The 27196-nt window shown below is 40.2% G+C and overlaps 1 protein-coding gene and 1 non-coding gene across 22 annotated transcripts in view; both read right to left on the reverse strand.

Moving 5' to 3' along the window:
* Anks1b (ankyrin repeat and sterile alpha motif domain containing 1B) overlaps nt 1–27196 on the reverse strand; it is an 867834-nt gene that overhangs the window by 442912 nt on the left and 397726 nt on the right. The window lies entirely within an intron of this gene.
* On the reverse strand, nt 19195–19301 carry LOC142839059 (U6 spliceosomal RNA). Its single transcript, XR_012908672.1, has one exon. It is a non-coding gene; the product is annotated as a U6 spliceosomal RNA (small nuclear RNA).

Genomic DNA, 27196 nt, shown 5'->3' on the forward strand with positions numbered 1-27196 from the left:
TATGGATGGGTAGACTACTGAGCCTCAGCCCTCATCTCTCTTGGCTTCCTGAATGTGGCAGCAACCTAGCCTGTTGCCTCAAGTCCTTGCTGCCATGCCTTCTCCCTCATGGTAGAAAGATGCTCTCAGACTGTGAGCCAAAAGAAGCCCTGCCTTCCTTAAGTTTCTTCTGTCAGGTATTCTGCTGCAGCAATGAGAACTTGTTAAGTACTCGTGGTGATGTAGAGTAGGAGCAATGTTGAAGTGCTGTGTGAGAATTTGACACATAAGATGATCAGGGGTGTGAGCTCTGCACTGATTGGTTTCTGTGTCCAAAGGCGATCATTTACATAACTCTAGGAATTAGCTCTGGGAAGGGCTATGTCTCCTCAATCAAAGCCATGGATGCTAGCCTATCCAGATATTAAAAAAATAAGAAAACATAATCAATAAAGCTCAGGCCTAGTTGTCATATACTTAAACATACAGTTGTGTAGGCATACAGGTGGAACAAATCTCTCCTATGCCCAAGTCCTTAGTACCCCTCAAAAATCACAAGGAGACTAGGACCCTACAGTGGTTGAGCAGAGATGTCTGTAAGATCTTGTTACTCCACAAGGGATTTGGTTTTCCTACATCCATCTGTAAGGTCAACGACCACAGTAACAAAGATAATAGTTAGTCTTAACTAGTACTTTGGCACAAGAACTTGAAGATGAGTAATTCCATTTGCTTTGTTAAGTGGAAGCAAACATGAACATGACAGATATTTGGGAAGTGGGATTGTAATGATGTACAGGTAACGACATTTGAATCTTTCTTCTCCACATTGTTCATCTGAAATGCTTTATGGAAAGAGCTCTTTGAAGGGACCCTTCAAGATGTTTTCCTGAGGAGCATCAGAAACCGTTTACAGAGGCTCACACACTGCTGCAGCGTTGCCACCGTTTCACAGAGCACCATGCAAGGCTGCCTCTGACCCCTGCGGTCTCTGCGGACAGCCTTTCACAGACAGAATAATGGCCCTGTAGAAAATTTTCAACTACTGACAGAGTTTCTACCTTAAAGCAATAATCAACAAATGTGACACCACATTCCAGTCATTCATCCCGTGTAATGCTTCCACGTGAACCCCAAGTCTTAATCTCATTACAACGTGAACCTGAAATACAGGCTGTTGCTCCTTCAAGCACATCCAGGTGTGGAACAGACTCCTCAGGTGTAGCTTCTGGGAGGTAACTCCTTGTGTACCATTTGTTGTGTCTGCTGGGAGCTTTAGGGTCCATACAGTCATGTGGGGTAATATCATACAGGCCGCAGTCACAACCCTCCGGGTGCCCAGACACGACAGACGGTGGTGTTTTAAAAAGGGAAGACGGAAAGTAAAGAGTTGGGTGTAGACTACTGAAACTCTGAAACCCAGTTGGGTGCAGGCTCCTGTTTTGTTTGTTTGTTTGTTTTGTTTTGCCATTTAGAGCTCAGTCCTGTTGCCTTAGACTGACTCACTATTGATTTTGGTTCTTGGAGCGATAGAAAAGAGCCTCCAGAACTGTTAGAAATAAATACATGGTTCTATTCAAACCATTCAGTTGTAGGGTTTTGTTATGCAAACCCTAGGAAACAAATATACCATCCTTAATATAAGTTCTAGTCTCCAGGTTCTTGGCTTTTCCTTCGTAATGATCTTTCATTGACTTTTTTTTTTTTACAAAAAATATTTTTATTAAAAGTAGATTCTTCTATATCACCACACAAAATTCTTGTGCTTTATTTGTACCCAGAAACCTCAGAGAGAACAATAACATCTTATATACTGTACTCTCTAGTTCTTCAGCACAATCTAAGCATGATTCCACCAGAATCATCCGTTCGGAAAGGCTACGGGGTCTGTGAGCGTCACTTAGGAAACTATCCTGTCCACAGATTTCTTCAAGACATGTCCTTTCTACCCAGAGTTCTCTACAATATTCCTGGGTGACTCTGTGTGGTCCTCAAGCACTTAAACAGATTTTCCCCTAGTGCGGAGGAGCCCCAGGCAAGGCCATGAGGTCCTGGGTCTTCTCTTACATCTGGAACCTCCCATGAAGCTCTTTGATTTTATTTTTTGAGGATCTAATAAACACATCTGATAGTCTTCCCACAGGATTATACTTTAAGCCACATTTTCCTGATAGCTCTCTGGTTATGAGCTTTGTCCAGATGCCGTTTTTCAAATACTCAATTATTTTGACATCTGGAAAGGTTAAGAAAGTAAGTCAACTAAATATATATAAATAAAGAAAATAAAGATAACCCTACAACTATTTGTGTTCAATAGTCCATCCTCTCAGTGTCATGAGACTTCGAGCCTTCTGTGTGAAAATCTTAGACCATGTTTAGGCACCCTATTTTATACTGGAAGCAACCCTTGCCAGAGCCCTTCCTTACAGAAACGGTGTCCAGTGTCCGTTCTGGAGCCTTTACTTGTATTTGCCTTACTCTGAAGACCCCGGCCACACCCTGTCCATCTACTACCTGTGGGACTTGACTTCTACTACTACTTGCCTTCTCAGGCTTCTACCTAACCTTCTCCTTGTGGTCTAACAGAATGTCACGAACACTTTTCCAATCTCCTCCCAGCTGTCCGGTTTAAAACGTTATTGTGATGTGTTTGAAGATCCTGAAAGGGCAGTACCATTTTTTTTTCTAGGTACTAAAATTTGTTGCAGTCATGGTTGCTGTTTAAAATAACATTTCAAAAGCACAATCAACTCAGAGGTCTGCTCCCGTGTCGGCTGGTTGGTTAATGCCCTGAGAGCCGAGAGAAAATACAGTTATGGACTTGAAACCACTTACTCCTCATATTGTTATGAGTGCCTTGCGAAACTTCCATACACTCTTTAAAATGGGGGGGGGGATCCCTACTAATGTCAACTGAATCAGACGTTTATAAAACATAATAGAGTATCTGGTAGTCTACAGGTACGAGAGGAATAAATCATCCCCGTGGCAATAAGACTGTGTATGTCAGCAATTAGAGATGGAAAATGGGAGTCTTAACAACTGAGAACTTTTTAATATATTTGTGATGCCTGTGTCCCTGAATCAGGCAGGTCACCTCTTCACAGCATCCTAATAGTGGATCAGGTGAGCACTGTGACTCCCTTTGGAGTTTATTCTAACTAATGGATGGTTTCTACCATCTCTTCCCTTTTCTCATGAGAACCTTTGTTTCTTGGCAACCAATATCAAGACATTGCTAAGATGAGGTATTAGGAAGTACTTATGTGTAAGAGGGAACTACAAGTAGAAATTCATTTGAAATGAACGTATGGCTGGGAGACCGCTTAGCTGTAGTGTCCATACTTCACATAAAGGAAACCCTGGGTGATTCAGTTCCCAGGGCCATAAAGGAAAAGGGACTTGCTGGTCCTCAGGCTTTGGAACACCCCGCCCTTTCCTCATTCATGCCTGTTGACAGGCAGCTCTCAATAAATTACAGTATTATTTTATGATTTGAGTCTGTTCACTTCTCATGAACACCTCATAAAAAGAAAACATTTTTCTATTACCCCAATCATGTCCAGAATGTAAAGAAAAAGAAAAACCAAAACAAATCATTCGGCTTTTTCACAGATGTTATCAGAGCTATTCTGCTGCCAGTATCAGTTAGGTTTCTGTGGCTGTGATAAAATAGCACGGCCAGAAGCTACTTAAGAAAGAGTTTATTTTGACCTAGGGTTGCAGCGAGCTAAGTGTCTACAGTGGCAGGGAAGGAAGTCATGGCTGCAAAAGCTGGAAGCGGAGAGACCACACTCAACTGCACACAGGAAGCAGAGAGAGTAAACAGGAAGGAGAACAAGGCTGTACATTCTCAACACTCTCCCTCAGTGGCAGGCTTCCTCTAGCAAGACTGCATCATCTTAAGAGTTCCATCATCTCTCCCAAACTGTGCCGCCAACTGGGAACTGAGTTTTCAAATATGGGAGCCTACAGAGAACATTTCCCACTCACCGACAGTGCAGAATGACGACTGCTGACCCTACTGATCCTCCTGACTTTTACCTTTTGAAGGGTGTTTAGAAAACAATGTCATTTCACAGAGAGCAATAAAAACAAACATTAGAGGTATCTATATCAACACATGAGGGGCTAGAAGCAAATATGCTTCTGAATTAGCCCAGAGTCCTTCCTTTCCTTCCAAAATCACCCAACTACAGAAGCCGCTTAAACTTTCAGTGTTGCTCAACATCTTGGGTTGCTGATGGAAACCATACCCAGGCAAACGGGATCCAGCTCAAGACACTAAGTGCCTTCAAACCGCTATGATTCATTCACTGGGCCACGTGGGACCTCAGACCGACAGGAAAGTAGATTATGCATCGCTGTATGATTGAGTGTACATTTTATTAGGTGCAACAGACCACGGTGAAACTTTGCCCTGGGGAAGACTGCTGAACAGGTCTCGTCTCACAGCCTGAACAATGCACAGCTGTCTTTGCCACTCAAGATAGAATTCTACTATTCTCTGTGCTCGTTCTCAGCACATTGCCTTGATTCGTAAACAACGTGATCAAGGTGAGAGCAATCAATAGGTGTAATTCTACTCTTTGCAGCATAAAAGGAAACTATTCAGGCGGGAACGTCAGAAATCAAGCTGTCCATAGAAGATTTGCGTCTTCCCATGGATAACGCTGGGGTGCTGGGGGGAGGGCAGCCTATCCAGGAACTGCATTTTTCCCATTGTTACCAAATTCAGCGGGAGCTTATGACAGAAATGTGGCATGGCGGATGTTTGCACAGCTGATGAACCCTCTGCCCATGCCTGCCCAGGGAAGTTTCTCAGACAGGCCTGTATTTTCACCATCACTGGCTAAATAGTAACAGCTTGGCTGATGCTGTAAGTCACAGTGTCCAAATGATCTTCTGTGACCAAGCTCTGAGCCTTGGACTTTGTATAAGAAAAAGAAAGGCTACTTGGTTAAGCCACTAAAATGATAAGGATGTGTTTGCTCCTGTAGCAAATATTTAAATGATAAGGATGCGTTTGCTCCTGTAGCAAATATTTATATTAACAAATATGTAGAGACTGGGGAATAGTTCAGTCAGTAAATTGCTTGCTGTGGAAGCATTAGGTCCCGAATTTGGTCCACAGCACCCATGTGAAAATACATGTGTGTGTGTGTGTGTGTGTGTGTATAATACATGTCTGGCGGTGCATGTTTGTGCATGTTTTTAACCCCAGGGCCGCGGAGGTAAGGACTGGAAGATCTCTGGCCCTCTCTGGCTTGCCAGGGTAGATTGATCAGCAAGCCCCAGGTACTAGTGAGAGGCCTCGCCTCAACGAATAAGGTGGATGGATCCTGAGATGCGTTATCTGTGGATGATCTCTGGCTTGCACACACATACACAACGGTACAATCATTTGTGCACACACTGGATCCTGCTGTGATAAAGCACTCTCTCCAAAGTAATGTGAGGGAGGAAGGTTTATTTTGGCTCACAGTTACCGATTCAGGTCCATCCCGGTTGAGAACTCAAGGAAGAAGCGTGAAGTAACTGGTCATGCAGAATCCACAGTCAGGAAGGAGAGCGCAATCAATGCTTGTACTCCGCTCACAGTCTACCGTCTGCACTGCCTAGAATTCGAGACCAGGGAATGGGAGTCACCCCATATCAGGAGGTGGGTCCTCCCATGTTCTTAGCTTAGCCAAGATCCTCCCAACACACACACTGGCACGGCCAGGGGCTCATATGTTAGGGGATGCTAGATCTCATCCAATTAACAACTAAAATTGACTGTCACAGACACACAGACACACACACAGAGGCAGAAACAAAGATAAAGACAGAGACAAAGTTAGAGACAGAGAAACAGAGATGAGGGGACAGACAGAGACAAAGACAGAGACAGAGAGACAGACAACAAATGGCAAGAAGTGTTCCAAATGTACCTTGTGCCCTCTTTCTTTGCCCACCTCCCTCAGCTCTTTCCTTTGGACCTCATCCTCTGAGACTGAGGTCAGGAATCACCTCCTACAAACGGCCTTTGAAACCCTTCTTCAAGCCAAGTCAAATACGGATGGTCCTTTGTAGGTGACTTCCTCCTAATGTAACAACCTTGCTTATGTGCTAATTAAAGAGACCCACACTAAAGTGAGGAATGGAGAAAGGGGAGTGCTTTAAGCACGTATGAAGTACAAGGCTTCTGGAGAAGAAGAAAGTCTTTCTTTGTCGTGGCAAATAAGATTCTCTAAATATTAAACATGTCTATGTGTCATTAGCCTTTCTTCTGCTTTGTATTGCCCCACATGTGACTAAATCGGAGCTCCTGGGATCTGCAGCACATTGTACTTCAGTCTTATTCCTTCACTAGACCATGAACCGCCTGAAGACAGAGGTCACAGTCTTTGTGTTCTTGTTTTCGGGAGCCAATACAGTGCCTCAACGAGTGAGTCCAGGCTGTGAGTAGCTGCATGCTAAGTGACCTGCTCTCTGGGTGACTGCTTGACAGACTCGGCCAAGAGAAAAGCCTTTATGAAATAGAAAAGATAAATAACCAAGTTCTATGAAGGATGATTGTCATTGTCTATGAACGACGATGTATGTCATCGATACAAAACATACCATTCAGTGATCTCCATTGGAGATCACTGTTCCTGTAATCTAATTTTGGCTCTTTCCTACCGTCTAATGAAGAAACCTTGTACCACTCACACCTCATTTACCCTCTCCCATCCCCAGCCCTAGGCGACTGTTAATTCAGTTTCTGCCTATACAGAGATTTGCCTCATTTGGATGCTTCATGTAAATGGAGTCATATAATCCATGGGGTTTTTAAAATAAGAATCGTATCTGTTGGCAAATGCTGGTTAACTTTTAAAAATACAGTTGGATATCATAAAATGTGATCTTTTTTTTTAAATATTTATTTATTTATTATGTATACAATATTCTGTGTGTATGCCTGCAGGCCAGAAGAGGGCGCAAGACCTCTTTACAGATGTTTGTGAGCCACCATGTGGTTGCTGGGAATTGAACTCAGGATCTTTGGAAGAGCAGGCAATGCTCTTAACCACTGAGCCATCTCTCCAGCCCCCATAAAATGTGATCTTAAATGTGCAAAAGCATAATATATTTGGAGCACTTTTTTCTTTCCGTGTGTGTGTGTGTGTGTGTGTGTGTGTGTGTGTGTGTGTGTGTGATGGTTAGTTAATGTCAATTGCCAACTTGAAGAAATCAAGAGAAAGATTTAACAATCTAAGTACAAGGTGGGGTTCTGTATGACTGAACGGCTTAGAACTGGCAGCTAAAGGAACACCTCCATCCCATACGCTTTCCTATTGGTTTGAGTTCTCTGCAGGTCTCTAATAGTTCAGGCCATAACCCTCCATCAACAGAGACTATGTTCTCTCACCTTCTGAATGGAGGGCGTCCTACAAACGTAGGGCAAAATGGAGCCACAAAGCAGGCATCTGGGTCCATGAATATGGGGAAAGAATATTACCCCACTTACTTGTATTGAACAGAGAAATGAACAAGACACAAAATTACATAAGAAGTGTTTATCTCCCGAGGATTGGTTTGTACCTGTTCAGGGCGGCCAGTGTTAAGGTAGTACATGTTGCACGACCCATACCAAGAAAAAGGAACATTATCTACTCCAGAAGAATGAGTACTTCCTTACTTCTGAATTTTTAAAATTATAAGAGGAAATTCTGAGTCCTTCTAGGAGGAAGGTGCTTTGCCAGTTGGTTGCAGGCTCACATGGTGATGTGCCTAGCCCAACCAGATGAATTACTAGACACTGCTAAGAGCTCAGACCTGAACATTTGGTCAAGCCCCTCTAAAAAGACAAACAAAACAAAACAAAACAAACCCAATCCCCCAACCCCCCAAAACAACAAAAACAACAGAAAAACACTTGATATCAGTTGGTGGGCAATTCCACATAAATTAGAAGAGATGAACATACTTCCATCACCTTTCGTGGCCTTTAACTAGTGCATGGACCCTCATGGCACCCAGCAAAGAAAAGCCCTCACGAGAAGCAGGAAATGTCTCACCAGAATGCAAATTTATTAATGGAGAAGTGGAATTATATATGAGGTGGGACACGGGCTTTGGACGTGGGCTGTCACAGTGAGAAACCGATCACTAAATAGAATCACGAAAATACTGATACTCAACTCTCTTTGAGAGTATAAAAATAATGTTTTAGGTTACCTTAATATAATCGATATGCATTGAACACCGTTGTGTGTGCTAGGCATTCAGCAAGCACCAAATCAACTCCTTGTTCTCATGAAGTGTATAACTTAGCAGCAAGAGAATACAAAATTAAATCAGATGGATAAAATGTTCATTGAGGACAGCATCCATTCAGAAAAACAAAGGTCAGGAGGTAAGTATACTATAAAGGGAGGCATTTGCTTCTTTACCGCACATGGTAAAGGTTTTGTATTTACTAAGGCAGTGTCCTGGAAAAGAACTGTAGAACAAGTAGGGTAGAACACTGGGCTACGTGGGGAAAAACAGAGGAGGTAGAGGCTCAAATAAGATTATCAGCACCCCCAACCAGCAGGACGTGGCCTGGAAAACTACACCCACATTCCTTAAAAATGGACTATGGATGTTCTTGTTTTCTTAAAAAAGGTGGGGGGTGGTGCCGGAGAATTCTGTATTCTGTCAATTATGTTTTAAATAAACACTGATTGGCCAGTAGTCAGGCAGGAAGAACAGGCAGGGCAGTGAGAACAGGAGTATTCTGGGAAGAAGAAAGCCCATTCCTCCGCAGTCCTGCCCCGTCGAGAAAGGCAGCTCATGTGGCTAACATTGTTAAGAATAATGAGTTAATATAAGTTATAAGAGTTAACAAGAAGCCTGAGCTAAGGGGCCAATCAGTTATAATGAATGCAGAATCTCTGTGTGATTCTTTTGGGGCTAAACAGCTGTGGAAACTGGGCAGGACACAAACCCCAACAAGCAGGCCCTCATGTTACACAACTGTGCTCAGTACTTTCTCAAGCAGAGAGTGCTTGGGAAGATTGCTGGAACTGAAGAACTTGGGTAACGGAGAGAGCAGTGAAAGGTGAGGCCAGCAAGGCTCCTGAAGACCGACCCCTGCTTTATAATGACTGCTTTTCAGTGAAAGATGAGATATGAGTCTGGGAAGTCTGTGGTGGGGGGAAGGAACACGTGTTTTCAAAGGATCGCTCACGCTAGATTAAAAGCAGATCTTTGGGAGCACAAGGTGGAACCCGGAGACAGATTAAAAGACTTTTACAGTCGTCCAGGTTGGGGAAGATGGTGGCTTGGACTAAGAGATGTGATTCAGTTTTCTTATGTGGAAATGGTAGGGTTTCCTGATTAATAAAATACGGACTATAATTTAGATGGATGCCAAGAATTTCAGAGCAAGTGGGGAGGTTGGAGTTGTCATTGCCATGCTAGGGAATGCCATAGGAGGAGCAGACTTTGGGGCTGGGAATGCTAGGTGCTCCCCTTGGGATGTGTAAAGCTGAAATGCCTAGTAGACATTTAATAGGGAACAAAAGTTGCAGAAACTCCAACTAGCAAGCAAAGTCTTGAAGACATAGGGCAGTAAGTTATTCAACACAGAGGACAATCTAGAGCCAACACCGGAGTATTCTGCTACTTAGGAGAGAATGAAATCCTTGGTGAGGTTGGTGGGGAATCCTTCTGTAACTTTTCCAGGATTCAATCCCCACGATGGAAAACTCAGGAAATCCTCCCCAGGTCAGCCACAGGTGAGACAAGGGAAAGGACCTGCCAGCGTCCGCAGTAAGCGTTATCCCCGACCTCTGGTGAGCTGCTATATAGATGCCACGTTTCTTGGGCTTTCTTGCATTTCTTTTCTGCCTCTTCAGTATGAATCCTATTTTTCAATAGCGTTGACAATGGCAGGGTCTTGTGATTTATCGATTGTTAGCTAAATGTCTTGGTCACAGATCTCACAGTTGTTAGATGTCCACCGCTGTTCTGTGCCTTTTTCCCCCCTCTGTTAGTGAATGGAGGGCTTAGGGTTTTAACTTTAACACAGGACTGCGAAGATGGGAAGCTGATGGATCTCTTCTTGGGAGGCGTTACTAGAGCACCACCACAACAGCTAACTGCTAATTTAACTTCAAGGGCTTCTTTTTTCAATGCCATGGAAGAAAGAACCTGCATAAAAATAGCTCATAAAGTACAGCTTCCACTGCAGCTGTTAAATCCTATTGTCGCAGCCAGTTACCTTGACTGATTCAAGATTACCTGTCTTTGAAGAAAGTCTATACTTTCTTTGGTGTAAATGGGGGTTCTTTTGCTCTGGGAGCAAAAAAAAGTCTACTCAGGAAGACTGGAGAAACATTTCCCTGAGTATATTAGGGATGGCTGAAAAAATACATGGCTGCAATCTTTTGGTTTTTATTCTATTTATCTACCTACAGCAAATGTCACCAGGTGATTACTGGGCTAATGGATGGAGAAATTAAATAAATAAATGAGCTAATATACCAATACATTATCTGCATTGGGGTGCAGGTCAGAATCCTCCTAAACAACTCTAAATAAGCTCTGGGTTGCCTAGGGCTATAAAAAAAGCATCATCAAGTAGGGATACTTTATCATCAAGAAGAGATAAATCTCAGAGTCTAGTCGCTAAGAAGTCTTAGGGGATGCTCGATTCTCCACATGAAGCAGAAGCTGAGTCCTGCCATGCCTACTTTGACTCTAATACTGCTGGACTCCCCAGGTGAACTGGACATCAGTGAATAAAGACGCAAGATGTTAGTGGTTTAACGTAGTGTTGCTCTATTGAGTGTCCAAGGTCACAGAACCAAACAGGCTGCCAGTAACACAGACAGGGGGCCCTGCTGCCAGATATTGAGGTCAGGGTTGGAACAGTTCTCTACAGCGAATCCTCCCCCCCACCAGTCACCAAAAATTAAAATAAATGCAGAAAGCCACTGAATTTTAATAAGGTTACATTCTCTTACGTCTCTTCTCTCCTTTTTAATCCAGCCGCTTTTGTCCAAACCATTCTATGTTCTGAACAAGGTTGAAGCTTTTAGTCACCCTCATGTCGCCTCTCTTGCTCTTCCATGTACTGACTGAAGTGACGCTTCTCCCGTGTAAATCAAATCAGAAAACGACTGAAAATCTTCCACTGGCTGCTTCCCATCGGATCCCAAATTAAGACCAAACTCTTCCTCGTGGTCTTTGAGAGCCTGGACAATCCAGGCCCTCTCTACCTGCCTGACTCCATATCGGATTATTGAGTAAAGGTATTTTGAGGTTTATCCATTTGACTATTAGTAAGGTCTATAAACTTATTCCCTTTTCTATGCCCAGTCGAACTGCATACAAATACAGGACAGCTTGTTGAGCCATTTTATCTCTTGAATAGTTTGAAGCACTTTTTTCCTAGTTTGGGACTGCTGGAAATAACTCTGCAGGACACTTGCATACAGGGCTTTGCAAACCACACATTCATTTCTCTTCAATAAATACCCAGGACTAGACGGCGAGAACATGGTTAAACATTGGTAAAAGTTAAACTTAAAACAACAACAACGAAAGCCCTGCCAAACAGCATTTTTTTTCCAAAGAGGTCAAACACGTTGTATTCCCACGTGCAACATATGAGACGTGTAGCCACCTCTTGTCCCCTCCTCATCTTTGTAATCTTTAGCTTTGTAATGGGTGTGTATTGAACTAACAGCTACTGGTGCACATTGGTGTGTGTGTGTGTGTGTGTGTGTTTTCCATCTGAATATTTTTACGCCTTTTGTGGAGAATGGTCTTGCTCAAAATGCTTGTTCAGTTTCAAATGGAAATGTGCATTTCCCGATTATTGAATTTGTCTTTATATATTCTGGATTTAGTTGCTCATCAAATACGATATTTAGTAATATACACTCACAGTGTTGGGTTTGTCTTCTCATTTTTAATAACTTGAAAAAAGCAGATATTCTGGGTAAGAGGAACACCCATCTATTGCTGGTATAACTGCAAATCTCTTCAGCCACTATGGAAAGCAGTGTAGTAGCTCTTTGGGAAGCTGGGGATAGAGCTACCTCAAGCTCCAGCTAAACTACTCTCGGACATAAACCCAAAGGACATCCTACTAGACACAATCACTCAACCATGTTCATTCCAGCTCTATTGACAATAGCCAGAAACTAGAAACAGCTTAGATGTCTGTCAATGACAGACAAATGGATAAAGAAAATGTGTGATATTTACACAAAATGGAATGTTACTCAGCTACCAAAAAATAAGTCATGAATTTAATAAGTAAATGGATAGAACTAGAAAAACTACCATCCTGGGTGAGGTGATCCTGACTCCAAGAGACAAATATGGTATATGGATGTTAGTTAGCTCCTAAGTCTTCAATAAGCAGGCTACAACTCATATAACCACAGAAGTTAGGTGTAGAGTAAAGGGACTAGCTGGGAGGGAAGGATTTCCCCAGGAAAGGGAAATAGAACAGATAGTTACGGATGGAGTTGGGAGGGGAGGGGACTGAAAGAGGAAGATTGAAAGAAAGAGAAAGGGAAGACGTGGGTAAGGAAGGAAGTATGAAAAGGAAGAGTTAAACCTGAGGGCCATTTGAGGGGCTCTTACAGAAAATAAATTAACACAGCAGAAGTTGTTTTTTTTTTTTTTTGCTGTTGTTTTTCTTTGAGACACAGTCTCACTATGTAGCCTGAGCTGTCCTGGAACTCACTTTGAAGACCAAGCTGACCTTGACCTCACAGAGACCCACTTTCTTCTGCCTCTGAAGTGCTGGGATTAAGGTGTGTGTCACCAATGCCTGGTAGAAGTTCCTTAAAATATACACATATACAAAAGAAATCTAAATTGGAATCATCAAATAACAGGGAGACAAAGCCTCAGTTGATTTTATTGGTTGATGAATAAAGCTGCTTTAGACTATAGCAGAGCAGAATACAGTTAGGTGAACTATCCAAGCAGAGATACAGGGAGAAAGAAGGTGTAGTTGGGTGAGACACCAGCAGCCATAGAAGGAGTAATATGCCAGAGTATTACTGGTAAGCCACAGGCCACGTGGTGATACACAGATTAACAAAAAGTAAGTTAACTTGTATGCAAGAGCTAGCTAGTAATAAGCCTGAGCAACTGACCAATTATAGTTAATATTAAACCTCTGAGTGATGATTTGGAAATGGCTACAGCAACTGGCGGGTGGGACAGAAAAGCTTCCAGCTACATTCTACTTAGCTGTAGCTATCAACTTGATACAGCAGAGTTCTCCGAGGGAGTTTCAATTAGGGAATTTGTCTTGCTCAGACTAGCCTATGGCATGTTTGTGAGCTATTTTCTTCATTGCTAGAAGTAGGGGCTAACCTACTATGGGTAGAGCCATCCCTGGGCAGGTGGGCCTGTGCTATGTAAGACAGGCAGCTGAAAGTGGGCCCCAGAAAAGTCTGTGTCCTGTTTCTGCCTGAGTTTCTACCTTGGCTTCCTTTGATGATAGACTGTATCCTGAAAGACAAAGCAAACCCTTGCTTCTAAGCTGTTACTGCTCGGAGTGTTTTATCACAGTACTAGGAAGCAAACTTACAGTGTGAGTTATAGATAAATACTTTTTTCCTTTTAATAAATGACATCTTATTTTCCAATAATAACTCTTTAAAATACTTTGCTTTCCTCACTGAAACACATCTTTGTTTGAAATCCATTAACCACATACTTGTGGACTTTTTTGTTTTTTAAAGTTCTGTATCCTTTGAATTCTTACAAAGGTTTGAAAATTGGTTTGCTAATTTCTACAAAGACCTGCTAGAATTTTGACTCGATGTCAAAAGTTATTATCATTCTGTATTTTTGCTCTCTCTTTACATAGGTTTACCCGAGGGTGACTCACATCATTTGGGTTTCAGCCCAAAAACAACGTCTTCAGAGATATCTTTCCCTGGCCATGCAATTTAAATTATTCTCCTTCATTTCTCAGTTTCAAACATTTTACTCTATTGGCTCCAAGCATTAATTACGATCTGAAATTAGCCTTGCCCATCTGTTTACATAGCTGCTCACCAGTCTTTCCGAACTGAGAATACAAGTTATAGTAGACTTTATTTTTCTTATTCTGTTTGTATTCATGAACCCAAAAAGCACCTTTGACAAACAAACACTAAGTGTTTATCAAATGAACCATTGGCTGCTTGACAAACATGTCTCTAAGGAAAGAACTAGTATGGAGGTACAGCATGCTAAGTAAGAACATGCTAACTAATTCAGAGCTGCAGTTCTCTGAGTGGATGCCGGTGGTGTTTGTTGGGCTAGTTACGATACTATAGAAACAGGAACTCTAAGAGCCTCTCAACCCATCGTTTATGCATCATTATTAGGGGTCTTGTGAACCAGGTGTAGTGGTGCACACCTTTAATCCCACCACTCAGGAGGCAAAGGCAGGTGGATCTCTGAGTTTACAGAGAAGTTCCAGGACAGCCAGGGCTACAAAGAGAAGCCCTGCCTTGAAAAACCAAAAAATAAAAAAGGGGAAGGGTGACTTAGGTTATAGTTAATTCTAATAGATTTTGCAAAGGGAATGAGCTTGAACAAATAAAAACTTTCCCCAAATATGACAAAGATAAACGGCAGAAAACTTGAGGACCAAGAAAAATTACAGGTCTTTTCAAAACAATGCTGGAGTTATTGATGACTTAGCCATAGTTCTACAGAGACAATTAGAAAATATTGTTTGATTATGCATGTTTAAAGTAAAAACTAAGAAAATCTATTTATTGAACCCAATCCACAATTCAAATGCACAAGTCAGCGTCTAACCTCAGAAAGCTCTTTCAACACAAATATAAAACCCAAGGGCTGCCTTGAGATCTACCACACAAGCAGAATTTTACCCACTGAGATTTTTCTCTTGCTCAGAACCTTTGCTGAACTCATTCAATCCATCAAATGTGGATGGGCACCAGCTGCAGGTTAGGAATGAGGCTACGTGACGGACATACAAAAGGAATAAAGAAGATGCCCAAATCTTCAAAGAAGACATAGTATTAATCATTGCTATACCAGGGAGGGAAAGCCACAATGGAAAAGTCACACAACACGACAATGATGATTTGGTTTCATTATTTCTGCTTTTGTTTTATGTGATTTTACAGAAGAGTTAAGCCTTGAGGTCCCAGTGGGCCCAACCTTGCTCAACCCAGTGACTCACAGGCGACAGCTACAGATCTAGTATTCGATTATCAGCTTCTTCAAACCTGATTATTCCAAGAAACGCTTTCTGCCAGCAACATGGTAATCATGTTTAAATATAACTCTCCCTGATCAATCTAAATCTCCTGATTTTCAACCAAGTTTCCTCTTGTTTGTTTCTTTAACTCATATTTTAATGATCCTAGTTGATTTCAACTTGTAAGGTGTGTGTCTGTCTGTCTGTCTATCTGTTTGTCTAAAGTATATAACTCTTTGAGTGAAGATTGATGGCTCTCCCAGTTGGGTTTCTTTTTTCCACAAATCCTGTGTGCACTTTGCAGACTTTCTAGAGCTTTGGTTGTCAGGATTAGAGCTGCTGAAAGGGGTATAGCAACTCCTGAGTCACGGTTGTCTCTACACCACTGAGCAGTACTGGACAACACACACATACACTTCCCTTAATATCTGCATCACTCCTATAAGGTACAGATTCTATCTTCTCATCTTAACAAAAAGTCTCAGGAAGGATAATAATTCGGTTGAATTGCATCATTAAGCAAAGGAAAAAGGACCATGCCTCAACCTTACCTGTCTGATCAGAGCCTATGTATTTGGTCATTCTATTAATATAACATATATTTTAAGTTAGATAAATACAAAGATTAAAATAAGAACCATTTCTATATCCTATGCAACTCCATTTTCCAGTCTTTCAGTAAAGCAGGGCAATAAGACTGCAATTGTTCACTTTCAGTCTTCATATGTATTTCTAATTTTAAAAAACAAGTCATTCATAGCCAATGTCTGCTCCTGTGAAGTTGAAAATACAAGCCTATAGCTGACCTTTCAGCTGCTTTTGCAATTTTGACCAGAGGTCATTTATATTCTATTTCATTTTTGTAGGTTTTTTTGAAGAATGAGAAGGAGCTTTTAAGTTAATATATAATACAAAATGTCAATAGAATGTGAAATATAGGCTTAGTTTTCACAAAAAACCTGAGTTTAAATTACTTTGCTCTTTCTCTTTTTTCCTCCTTCCAATCTGTAATAGAAATGAACATTAGTATAACTATGATCACTCTAGAGTTGCTCCTGGTCTTAGGCTTCTGCCACATTCCTTGGCAGGACAGTGTGTCTCTGTTGCTTTTGTCATTTAGGTTATGGCCATAATGATCCAGCGCCTAGCTCTCATGGGAAATGATTATCCAGTTTCTCAAAGAGCTTGTTCTGATGATAGAATTCAGATCTACATGCATGCCCATACTCAAGAAAAAGATAATCAATTGGCATGCTTTTTGAAAATAAGTAATTTTAAAAACCTCTACATTTTCTACATTTTTGGTGAAGCAATTGAACTTTATTTTTAATATTAGCTGTTGAAATCCCTGCCTATATAGCTCCAGGGATGAGTATTTGCTTTATTGATTTCTTGTCTTTCCTAGAAAGGACAATGAATGGTTTTCACCTATTGCTGTTCCCGTCTTCGGTGGGCAAATCAGTTCCTTCAGTCTGTTTATTGAATTTGCCTTGGTGGTCAATACAGCTGGCTATAATCAAATCAATTCTGGAACAAGCTGTATTGAATGCTGATGGCCCATATAAATGGATCAACCTAAAGATGATGGAAATCTATGCAACCGTTAGATAATCACTATGATTTATAAAATGAAAAATGCTTTAATTAATTTAGTAGGAGGGAAGAAACTACATCAAAAGGACTGAAATGAAAAAATATTACCAAGGACATTAAAATCCCTAAAGAGATAGGCCTGAGGGAAAGATTTACAAATGATGCCCAAATGACTTTATGCGGACCTACAGATCTAGCTAATGAGTGGTTGCTAACTAGCACAAATGCAGCTCATTATCCTTTTAGAAGGACACGAATTATAGATAATTATAGGTAAATATCAATGCACTCTGAAATGTGATGTACATGACACGTTGGGTCTTTTGTTTTCTCCCACAGTAACACTGAACATCCGCCAAGTTCAGATTTGCAAGTGAATAAAAAAATAGACCAAAAACCTGGTATAATCAACCCAATGGAGCACCTACAATTTGCCTGCAGAATAATCTTGTTTTGTTTACATATTTACAAATCACTCTCTTAATAAAAGAAAGCCAGAAAAAAGTAAAAAGGCTCATGTCCACCTGTTCTGCAGAATTTCAGCGAGCAAGACATGGTTTTCAGAATGAACTTGGTATAAGGTAGAGAACATGTATACACATGTACTTTTGCCTATTCGTTCTGTGGTTCATCCTCGGTCTCCTTTGGGGCATGAAGGTGAAAGTTTAGAGAAGGAGCTTGGCTGTCCAAATTTTAGACAACAGTCTGATGTGGATGAAAAGACTGGAAAAAAAATACAAGTGCTTCTTGATGATGAGACGATTTCATTAGCTTTCTCCAGAGCCGTAGAACTGATAAGACACATACATCTATATATAAGAGGACATTCTGGGGACTGTGCTATCTGATTCATCAGGTTTAAAAGTCCTGTGATATGCCAATGGTAAGCTGAAGAGCTAGGAAATCTGGTAGTACAATTTGGTTTGAGTTGCAGAAGCCTGTTTATGAGAAGAGTAGACGGTTTCTGCCCTACATCCAAGATCCATCAGGTCTGATATCCAAGGGCAAGAGTAGATAGACTTCTTCACTGAAGAGAAAACAAATTAGTCCTTCCTCTAATTTCTTTTCATTTTTTTCTGGATCTTTCTACAATAGGATGTATACCTATTCCATTGATAAGAGTGAAGAGTTACTTAATCTACTTATAAAATGCTAATCTCTTACAGAAACACTCACACATACATTTCAAAACAATATCTTGCTAATTATCTAGCCATCTAGTAATCTAGTCAAGTTGACACATAGAATTAACTATCACATCAGTTCTAAAACCTCCAGTAAAAACTGTTTTCTTTCAATGCATGAGCTATCCCCCAGACAGTAAGAAAATACTGAGCAAGAATTATATACTCATTTGTATACCTCTTAGGATATGGAAATGAGTCATGAGAAACCTATGATTAAGGGGACTTAGCCATTCATTCATTGACACATTTACTCAAAACCATATGCATTTCAGGTAAATAAGTAATGCATATACTCACTCACTGGTTCATTAAAACAAACAAACAAAAACTACTGGGTATTGGTATATACTACAAGCCAGGAATTAAGGGAACTGAAAAGACCCATTTTTCCTTTATGGAGTTTAAAACCAGTCAGAGAAAATGACAAATTTGTGGGGAGGGGAGGCATACACACACACACACACACACACACACCATCTATAATCATAAAAATCAACAAGTGATGTGGGATTCCCCTCTGTATGCTGTGAATACCATTGGTTAATAAGGGACTAATTTGAGCCTATAGCAGAGCAGGGCAGAAATTGCTGGGCGGGCTGGACCAGGTTGAATGCTGGTAGAAAGGAGGCAGAGTCAGAAAGAAGCCATGTAGCCCCGCCAGAAAAAGAAACTGGTTGGAATCTTGCCAGTAAGCCACAGCCACGTGGTGATACACAGATTACTAGAAATAGGTTAAATTAAGATGTAAGAGTTAGCCAATAAGAAGCTAGAGCTAATACGCCAAGCAGTATTTTTAAATAATATAGTTTCTGTGTGATTAATTTGTGGCTAAGCAGCCAGGAACCAACTCACAGCCTCCACCTACAAACAAGAGATACTAAAATTCATGTAAACATAATTACAGATATTTGATAACCTACATGTAAACTTCATGGTATATTACAATAAAGGGGGTATGTTAGCAGTAAAGCATCGGAGAGAGCAGGGTTCATGAGTTTAATGAAGTTGCACCTAAAAACAAAGAAAGGGTAGAATCTACCCAAGTGGAGCAGGAGGAGAATAGGAGGTACCAGGCAACCCTGGGTGGGAGCTGGAGCAGCGAAAACTCTCCTTAGGAGACATAGAGAACGAGCTATGCACTAGCTCCTACCAGTGACTCCAAGGTGACCTTGTTGTTTGTATGACAGAAGATGTGCTTGATGTGAAGAGGAGATTTTATCATTTAAAAAATATGTGAAATGCTTCATGAACTTGTATGTCAACACTGCACAGGGGCCATGCTAGTCTTTTCTATATTGTTCCAATATTAGTATACGTGCTGCTGAAATGAGTGCCTAAAGTCACATACTCTCTTATAAGGACTCCATGGTTTGCCCACCTCACCATGACAAACATTTTATTATTTATTATTATATACATGGTCTCACTGGGTATCCCTGGCTGGTGTGGGATTCCCCTCTGTACATTATGAATGTGTTTTACTACCATTGGGTAATAAAGAAGCTACTTCAGCCTATAGCAGGGCAAAATATAGCCAGGCTGGAATATATATATATATATATATATATATATATATATATATATATATGGCTTTATTCTTTCCTGCTATAGGCTGGAGTATCTTCTTTACTAATCAATGGTAACAAAACATATTTGTAGCATACAGAGGGAAATTTCACATCACCTGGCTGTCCTGGAGCTCACTATATAGACCAGGCTTCTCAGGAACCCACAGAACCCTGCCTGTCTCTGCCTTCTAAATGCTGGGATTAAGTGTGCCATCATATCACCAAGCATATTTTACCAATGCTTTTTTAAAATATCAAAACAGTAAATGCCTTTCTCCATTGAAAGCATGAAGCTATTTACTCAAATGAGCTTTGTATACTCCCCTCCCTGGAACCTCTCATGCATTATAGAAGAGAACATATCATTTGCCTTTCAATGAGACACTACCATCCTTATCATTTCATTTTACTTAGCTACTAATGCCAAGAGGGCTCAATTAAAGTAAATTACTTTTCAGAGTTGAAAGATGATTCCCTTTGAAAACATCCTTCAGAGGTCAATAGTGGTCACAGGCTTAAGAATTTGGGGCCAGGAATTAATGAGGGTTGATAAGACAGTGTTTTAGTGATTTGAGAGGCATATGGATTGCTGCAATGGTTTCAAAGAAAACAATATCCTGGAACAATCTTCACACTTCCTTTCATTTGACAGTCATTCTAGATTCATCCATTAAATAAACAAGAAGAGCCCACTGCTAAGTAGCTTGAAGGAGTGTACTTGGCAATGCCTCTGGGCCTTCCCTTGTCTTACTCCAAGTATAAAACTGTGAGCACAAATGGATTTAGTTTTTATTTGCTTTTCTCATAATCTTATCAATAAAATACGTTCTATATAATCCAAGGCACACTCAAAAGAGATTTCATTCAAAGATAACTATATTATTCTATTTGGGGCTGGAGAGAAGGCTCAGCGGTTAAGAGCATTTGCTGTTCTTGCAGAGAACTTCCATTCGGTTTGCAGCACCTACACCCAGTAGCTCACAACCACCTTTGACTCCAGTTCTAGGGGCTACAACACCCTCTTTGAGCCTCTGTGGACATCAGGCACACATATGATACACATACACATATGCAGATACTCACACATATACACAAAATAAGAACAAATACATTTTTAGAAAATGTCACCTTTCATGAAGACTTAATGTATAATACCATGAAAGTTCCAGATAGCTACTTATCATATTCTCTTAGCTACCATCAAAGTTCCAGATAGCTACTTATCATAGTCTCTTAGCTCATGAGTTCAAACACTGAGTTTTATGAAATGTTCACAAAAGGCCACCTCATTAAACCATCTTAGCAAATATACAGACTTAGCATGATCTGATATGGATAAGAGTCATGTAATATTTGTAAGTGGCAATAAATGGTGTTTTATTTCCTTGTGTTTTTATAAGTCAGAAGTGGCAAAACGCTCGTAGAGAGCCATGCCATTGGCCATGTCTTACATTTCAATTACTGTTGAGTTAAAACTGCATTTACCTGGGGAAAATATGTATATTACTGGATGGTATGAGTTTCAAAACTCTAAAGTTATAATAATGTCATCATAAATGACATGTGGGCTTTCTGATAGTCATCTTGTTGATTTCATCTTTCTTTCATGTTTCAAGGAGAAAAACAATTCTGGATGTTTTCTTAGTCAACTTCTCATTATAGGCTTTAGTGACCCATCAGTCAATCTAGGAACCACTTTCTATCTCTATTTTAAAAAAAAAACAGTACCTGGGTGCTAACACCATGCCAAATTATTGGATCTCAACAGTGAAACAAAGTGGCCGTACATATCATAGACAATGACACATTTTCAGATAAATAACACAGTGATGCTATATAAAGAATAAAGCAAAGCAGGCAGAGAGGGAGAGTTTTTTTTAATGGGAGGTTATGGAAGGCCTTCTGAAGCAGCTCCATACTTTCCATATATAAAATGCAAGTACTTCCCATGCAGTACTGATTCTTGGTTCTCCCATCTTCCCCCTACTGCTCCTTTCTACTAGGTTTTGCCTTTCAGAGAGTGAGTTATGAGGGGGCTGATAATGCTATTTCTGTTGACAGCGATACAAAGAGTCTTGGTTGAAAAGAGGCCTAACAATAATGGATAAAAAAAAGGTATCCTTGGATTCTCATGATAGACCTTTTCTACAGAATCTTGGGCTCTCATATTCAGATAACTGAGAATGACTTGGTTTTCTGATTGATTTCAGTTGTTCACAGGTTCTGGGAATCTATATGATGTTTATCATTTATAATAGATGATATACTTTTGTAGCCATTTTAGTTTGTCAATTTCTGAATCTCCTAGGTAGACATCTTGAGTCCTTAGTAATTAACTCACATTTTGGCACCCCATTAAACGTACAGAGTATTAATGTTTTCACACTGTATTTTCTATATTTCTGCTGATGATAGTTTAACATTAAATTAGTCCCTAACTCTTTGGCTTCTTTAAATCACTAAATTGCTGATAAAAAATGTGGACAATTTAACAGTTTCAAAGTCCAGTTTGTCTTATGGTGGTGTTGAAGCCTATAGGACAAAGAATTAATTCTGAAGAAAGTAGTTATAGGGACAAAGAAAAACATTCAATATTTCTAGAAAGAAAGAGAAAGAAAGAGAAAGAACATGGAGACTCAGAATCACTGAAATAAAGTCACAAGACATTGTGAGTTGTTGTGAGATAATGGTATTGTACTCTGTAAAGATTGTCACTTGTACCAGTCTAATAAAATGTTGACTGGCCAGTATCCAGGCAGGAAGTACAGGCCTGTTCTAGTACAGCTGACTAGAACAGGTTAATTCTGGGAAGAGGAAAGGTTCAGTCTGCAGTTGTCACCTAGATCAAGAGGAAGCAAGATGGCAATACCTCACTGAGAAAGGGTACCAAGCCACATAGCTAACACAAGAATTGTGGGCTAATTTAGGATGTAAGAATTAGTTAATAAGAAAGCCTGAGCTGCTAAGCCAAACAGTTTATAATTAATGTTGAACTCTGTGTGCTTCTTTGGAACTGAGGGCTGCGGGAACAGGAGGGACAGAAACCTCTGTCAACAGTGTGTCATCAAAACTCATGAGGAATTAAATGGAATTCTAAACCTTCTATCAGGGGCTAAATTTCCTTAAGGGCTCCTCCTTACACACCCTAGTCATGTAATCTTAAAAATAATCAAAGGATATTTCTAGAAATCAAATTTTAGATCAATCAGACCATAAAGCTCTCCCTGTCTAACTTCCCAAGAGCATAATCTACTGGGCAGCTCCCCTGCACTGTAGAGCATTTAGACCCAAACAAGAGCAAATTCACTCTTAGAGCAATGAACTTCTTCCACGCAAGATCATATGACTGATACGATGTCCTTTTGTTGAGTTGAAATATATCTCTACTTCCATTTCAGTAACAGAAACTCGATTACACTTTTGGGGAACTTCTTTCACACAGCATTTTAACTGTACACATATATTTCAATTCTATGTGTGTGCTGGACCTGTAATTTAATTTTCTGGAGGGCATGATGGAAGAAAGCCAGGAAGAAAAGGAGGCCTTAGCCTTGTGCTCTGATCCAGAATTTCCTCAAGTTCTTTCCTATAATGGTGATCGAGTGAGGTGTTGATAAAATGACTCTTCAACCTATATCCTGTTGTTCTGTGTGCAATCATTCAGCAACCTCACAAGGAGGGGCAGAGGAAACATGAATAAATCATTAAGGTACCCGTGGGTCTCTAGACATCAATTTATTAAATATTGTTACACCTTCATTTTTACCTAATAGAAAGACCTTCTCATTACTGACAAGCTGAGTACTTAGAAAATGGTTTCTTGTATGTTTTGACCAGCCCTTATAGCATCTATCACTGAAACATCTGCAAATTGAATAATTCATAAAAGTATTTGTATCTCTTCATGAAATCTTACAGGCTAAACATTTCTTCTGATAGCTTTCTGTGGTCCATGGTTTCTAGCCTATCCAGCCCTTGGATGCTATCTAGCCAAAGATTTAAAATACTCACATAATTACCACCAACTCAGGTAAAAGGATACTGCTTCTGGTTATCTGGTCACTGTAATCTCGGGGCAGTATAATTTTATAGACATTTAACATCTGATTGCAAATGAGGTCAATCAAACCTCCTAGCTCATTTTCACATGACTAACATTCAGGGCAAAATATCCTATGATCTGTCTGCTCTTATACAACTGATTAGTTTTTAACCTCGAGGCAGGATTTTATATTTTTCTGCAGTAAGTTTCATCCTAATGGTATTTTGTTGTTGTTGTTCAGTCTCTGAAGATCTTTCTGTACCAGGACTTTTTCATCCATCATACCAGCAGTTATTCCTACCAGATTTGCAGCACGTACAGGCTTGGAGAGCACGGCGGAATGATCATCTCGGAACCCGGCTCTGCTTTCTGACCTTTGTAGCTCTTTCCTGTGGAGGACTCTTTCCTCCAGGGGAATCATAAAACAGTTGAAAATAGCCCAGCAACAAACAATCCTTCTGTCTGCCTCTCGAACCTACTTCCTGACAACTGGTTATCAAACAACTAGCCTTACTCACATGAACTCATACTCTAAAGCAACAACCAGGGAGCCTACCTGTGACTGACGTAGGCCTCTAAATATATGTGACAGTTGTGCAGGACTTCTAACATTGGGAGCAGAAGCTGTCCCTAGTGCTTTCGCTGGCTCTTGGGAACCTATTTCTCATACTGGATTGCCTTGACCAGCTTTAATACAAGGGGAGGTGCTTAGTCTTAGGGCAACTTGATATGCCAGCTTTGCTGTTATCTATGGGAGGCCCGCCCCTTTCTGAACAGAAACAGAGGAGTGGTGGATTGGATGGGGCAGAGGGGATGTTGGGGGAGAGAATGGGAGGAGAGAAGGAAGGGGGAAACTATAGTTGGGATTTTAAATTAGTAAATTAAATTTAAAACAGAGAAAGAAAAAGAAAAATCAGCGTCCTTTTGAGGCAAACACTTTACTGGTTGAGTCAGATCCCCAGACCTTCCCTTTCCCTGCGCCTGAAACTGTGATAACTCTCTATGGTTTAGACTTGTGGGAAACTTTGTTTTAAACATGAAAATAGCTGAACTATTGTATTGAGTAGGGTCTGGTATGCAAGAATTTGCCTGTAAGTTTCCATTTCACTGAGAGCTCATTTAAAGTTCCCCTTCCCATGCCATATTCATTTCATCTCTCTCTGCACCAATTCTACAGTAGCCTGGTTGCTAATACTGTTATGGTAGAGTTAACAGCTACCAATGCTACCTTTCCATATTTTCACAATCATTTTGGATTCCTTATTCTCTTCATTAATTTTAGTGTATGCTTATAAAATTCCATGAAAAACTCTTCTGGAATAACACATTGGCTTTAGAGTTCCAACTAGAAGCTAAATGACATCTTTATGGTACCCAGCCAGCCCACTGTCGTTATGGTATAGGATTTTATTTCCTCATATCTTTGCTCATAATGGTTGTTATCCAACGTATGCCTAAAGAAGTTTATAGGAGCATTGTTTATAAAGAAAGGATCACACAGATATGTGAATATGCAAGTAACATACTATGTGCACACTCACACGTGCACACACACACGTGCACACACACACACACACTGCATTTGTAGTATTCTACACAGATATAAAGTGTATCAGGATGCTATTGGTGTCCCTATTAGAAATCTAGTAACTTTGCTGAACGCCTCAATAGTTTATCTTTGCATCTTCTATGAATATAATCTTACAGGTGACATGTAATTCACTATGCGCCTTTTGTTTCAACCATTGTGCCTCATATTTCTTCCCCTTATCTTTTCCCATTAGCCAGGATCCTATTATATTCTGAAGATAAGTAATGATATAGATTTGCCATGTTATGAAGAGATACATATCCATTTCAAGATATCTCCATTTGTAATTTGGCTAATGGGATTTACTTCTCAATCTTAGGAACCCCAATTCTACCAACTGCTTTTTAAGCACATCATGAGATGACACTCTTTCCCTCCAACAAGTCAACAGAAAGGCTTTCCACATGTTGAAACAGTCATTCATGCCTATGATTGCAGCTCATTGTTATGGCCCTCTGAGTCCTGATGGAATTAGTTGAAAGTATTGTTTGCCACAAAATTTCCAAAGTGGAAATAGCAAAAACACGAGTCTTTCCACTAGAGATCAAGGGTTTGCACAGACATACACAGTACTGGCACAAATTTAAATAAACACATATATGTAGTCAGCTACACACAAAGACATACATAAATCATTTATGCATATCTACAAAACAAAAGCTGAAGATAAAGGTATGTATGTACTTTAATTTATTTCAGGTCAATCACTGAAGTTCTCATTTGTGTTCACATCAAATATTAAAAACTGGTTCTAGCTGGCGTATATTATAATCAGTGTAACAATGAGAACAAAGTGAGATTCTACAGACTTTCAAGTGAGTCTAAGAAGCATCATGAGCAGCAGTCTTTCCGGCCAGCCCCTATGATGCCCTCTTAAGAACATTACTTAAATTAATCTCCAAAGCGCGTTTTCTCTTGAGTCATCGTGAGCTTGGAGTGAAGTGGCAATGAAGGGAAAAAATGAACCTGCTATAAATGGGATTTGAAAACGTCTTATGTGAATCCACAGTGTTGCTAGGGAACATGGCTTCTTAGCATTTGGAAAGCTAAAAAATTGAGCCTCTTACCTCTTTTGGTCATAGAAATATATATCGTGAATCTGATTTAAGAGAGTTGGAAATAAATTGGCTTAAGATATTTGGGTAACCGCAACTTCCATTTTGTGTCCAAGTTTTTCCTAAATAATTATGTGTTCAATTCACCTTAAGAAATGGGATAGATGACATATTATCTTTGTTTTCAGGATGCCATGTAAGTGAGTTGTCAGGACAGTGGCTAAGAGTTCAGTGGCTGTTGATTTTATAGTATCAGTTTTATTGAAATAAAAATAGGGTGCCCAGATATACGGCTGGTGAAAACATCACTGCGAACTCAGTCCCCATGAGACTAGAGCTTGTATTAGGAGAATGAGTGAAGTGGGCTGTTCTTCCTGGAATGGGGGTGATCCATCAGCTGATGGCCTGGATAGAACAGAACGACTTCTCTCCGTCTCTCAGGGTGGGGGGTTTTACTGCCTTTGCCCAAGAACATCGAATTCAGCTTTTGGATTTCCATAAAACACTGGGATTTGATGGTTTTTTAACTTTACTTACCTTAGAAGAGATTGCCTGGATCTCAGGTTTTCTGAGTCAGACTGAGAGCAAACCATTTGCTATCCTATGCCAGAGTCTATAGTTAAAGTAGAGCTTTGTCCCTTGTTCCTATGGGATGCTTAGTGAGCTAATTAATGCACTGGAACTTTCATTTCCTCATCTTCAAAATGGAAAAGACAACATTACCCGTTCAACTGGGTTTTAGGCAAACAAAATGAATTGTTGTATAGAAAATGCCTGATAAAATGTCTGACCATTGACATGTTTAATACATTTTACCTAATTAATATTCAAGTGATTGCAGCTTTGGTCATTCTTTTATTAGAGATTATGTTTTCAGAGAGCATTATTAAAAATTCTAGAAATGGATAAGTCACTAAGAAACCCACAACCTCCTGCTAAATTCACCTATACCATTACCAGGAACCCTAGTAAG

The sequence above is a fragment of the Microtus pennsylvanicus genome, chromosome 20 (assembly GCF_037038515.1).
Source record: "Microtus pennsylvanicus isolate mMicPen1 chromosome 20, mMicPen1.hap1, whole genome shotgun sequence".
NCBI lineage: Eukaryota > Metazoa > Chordata > Mammalia > Rodentia > Cricetidae > Microtus > Microtus pennsylvanicus.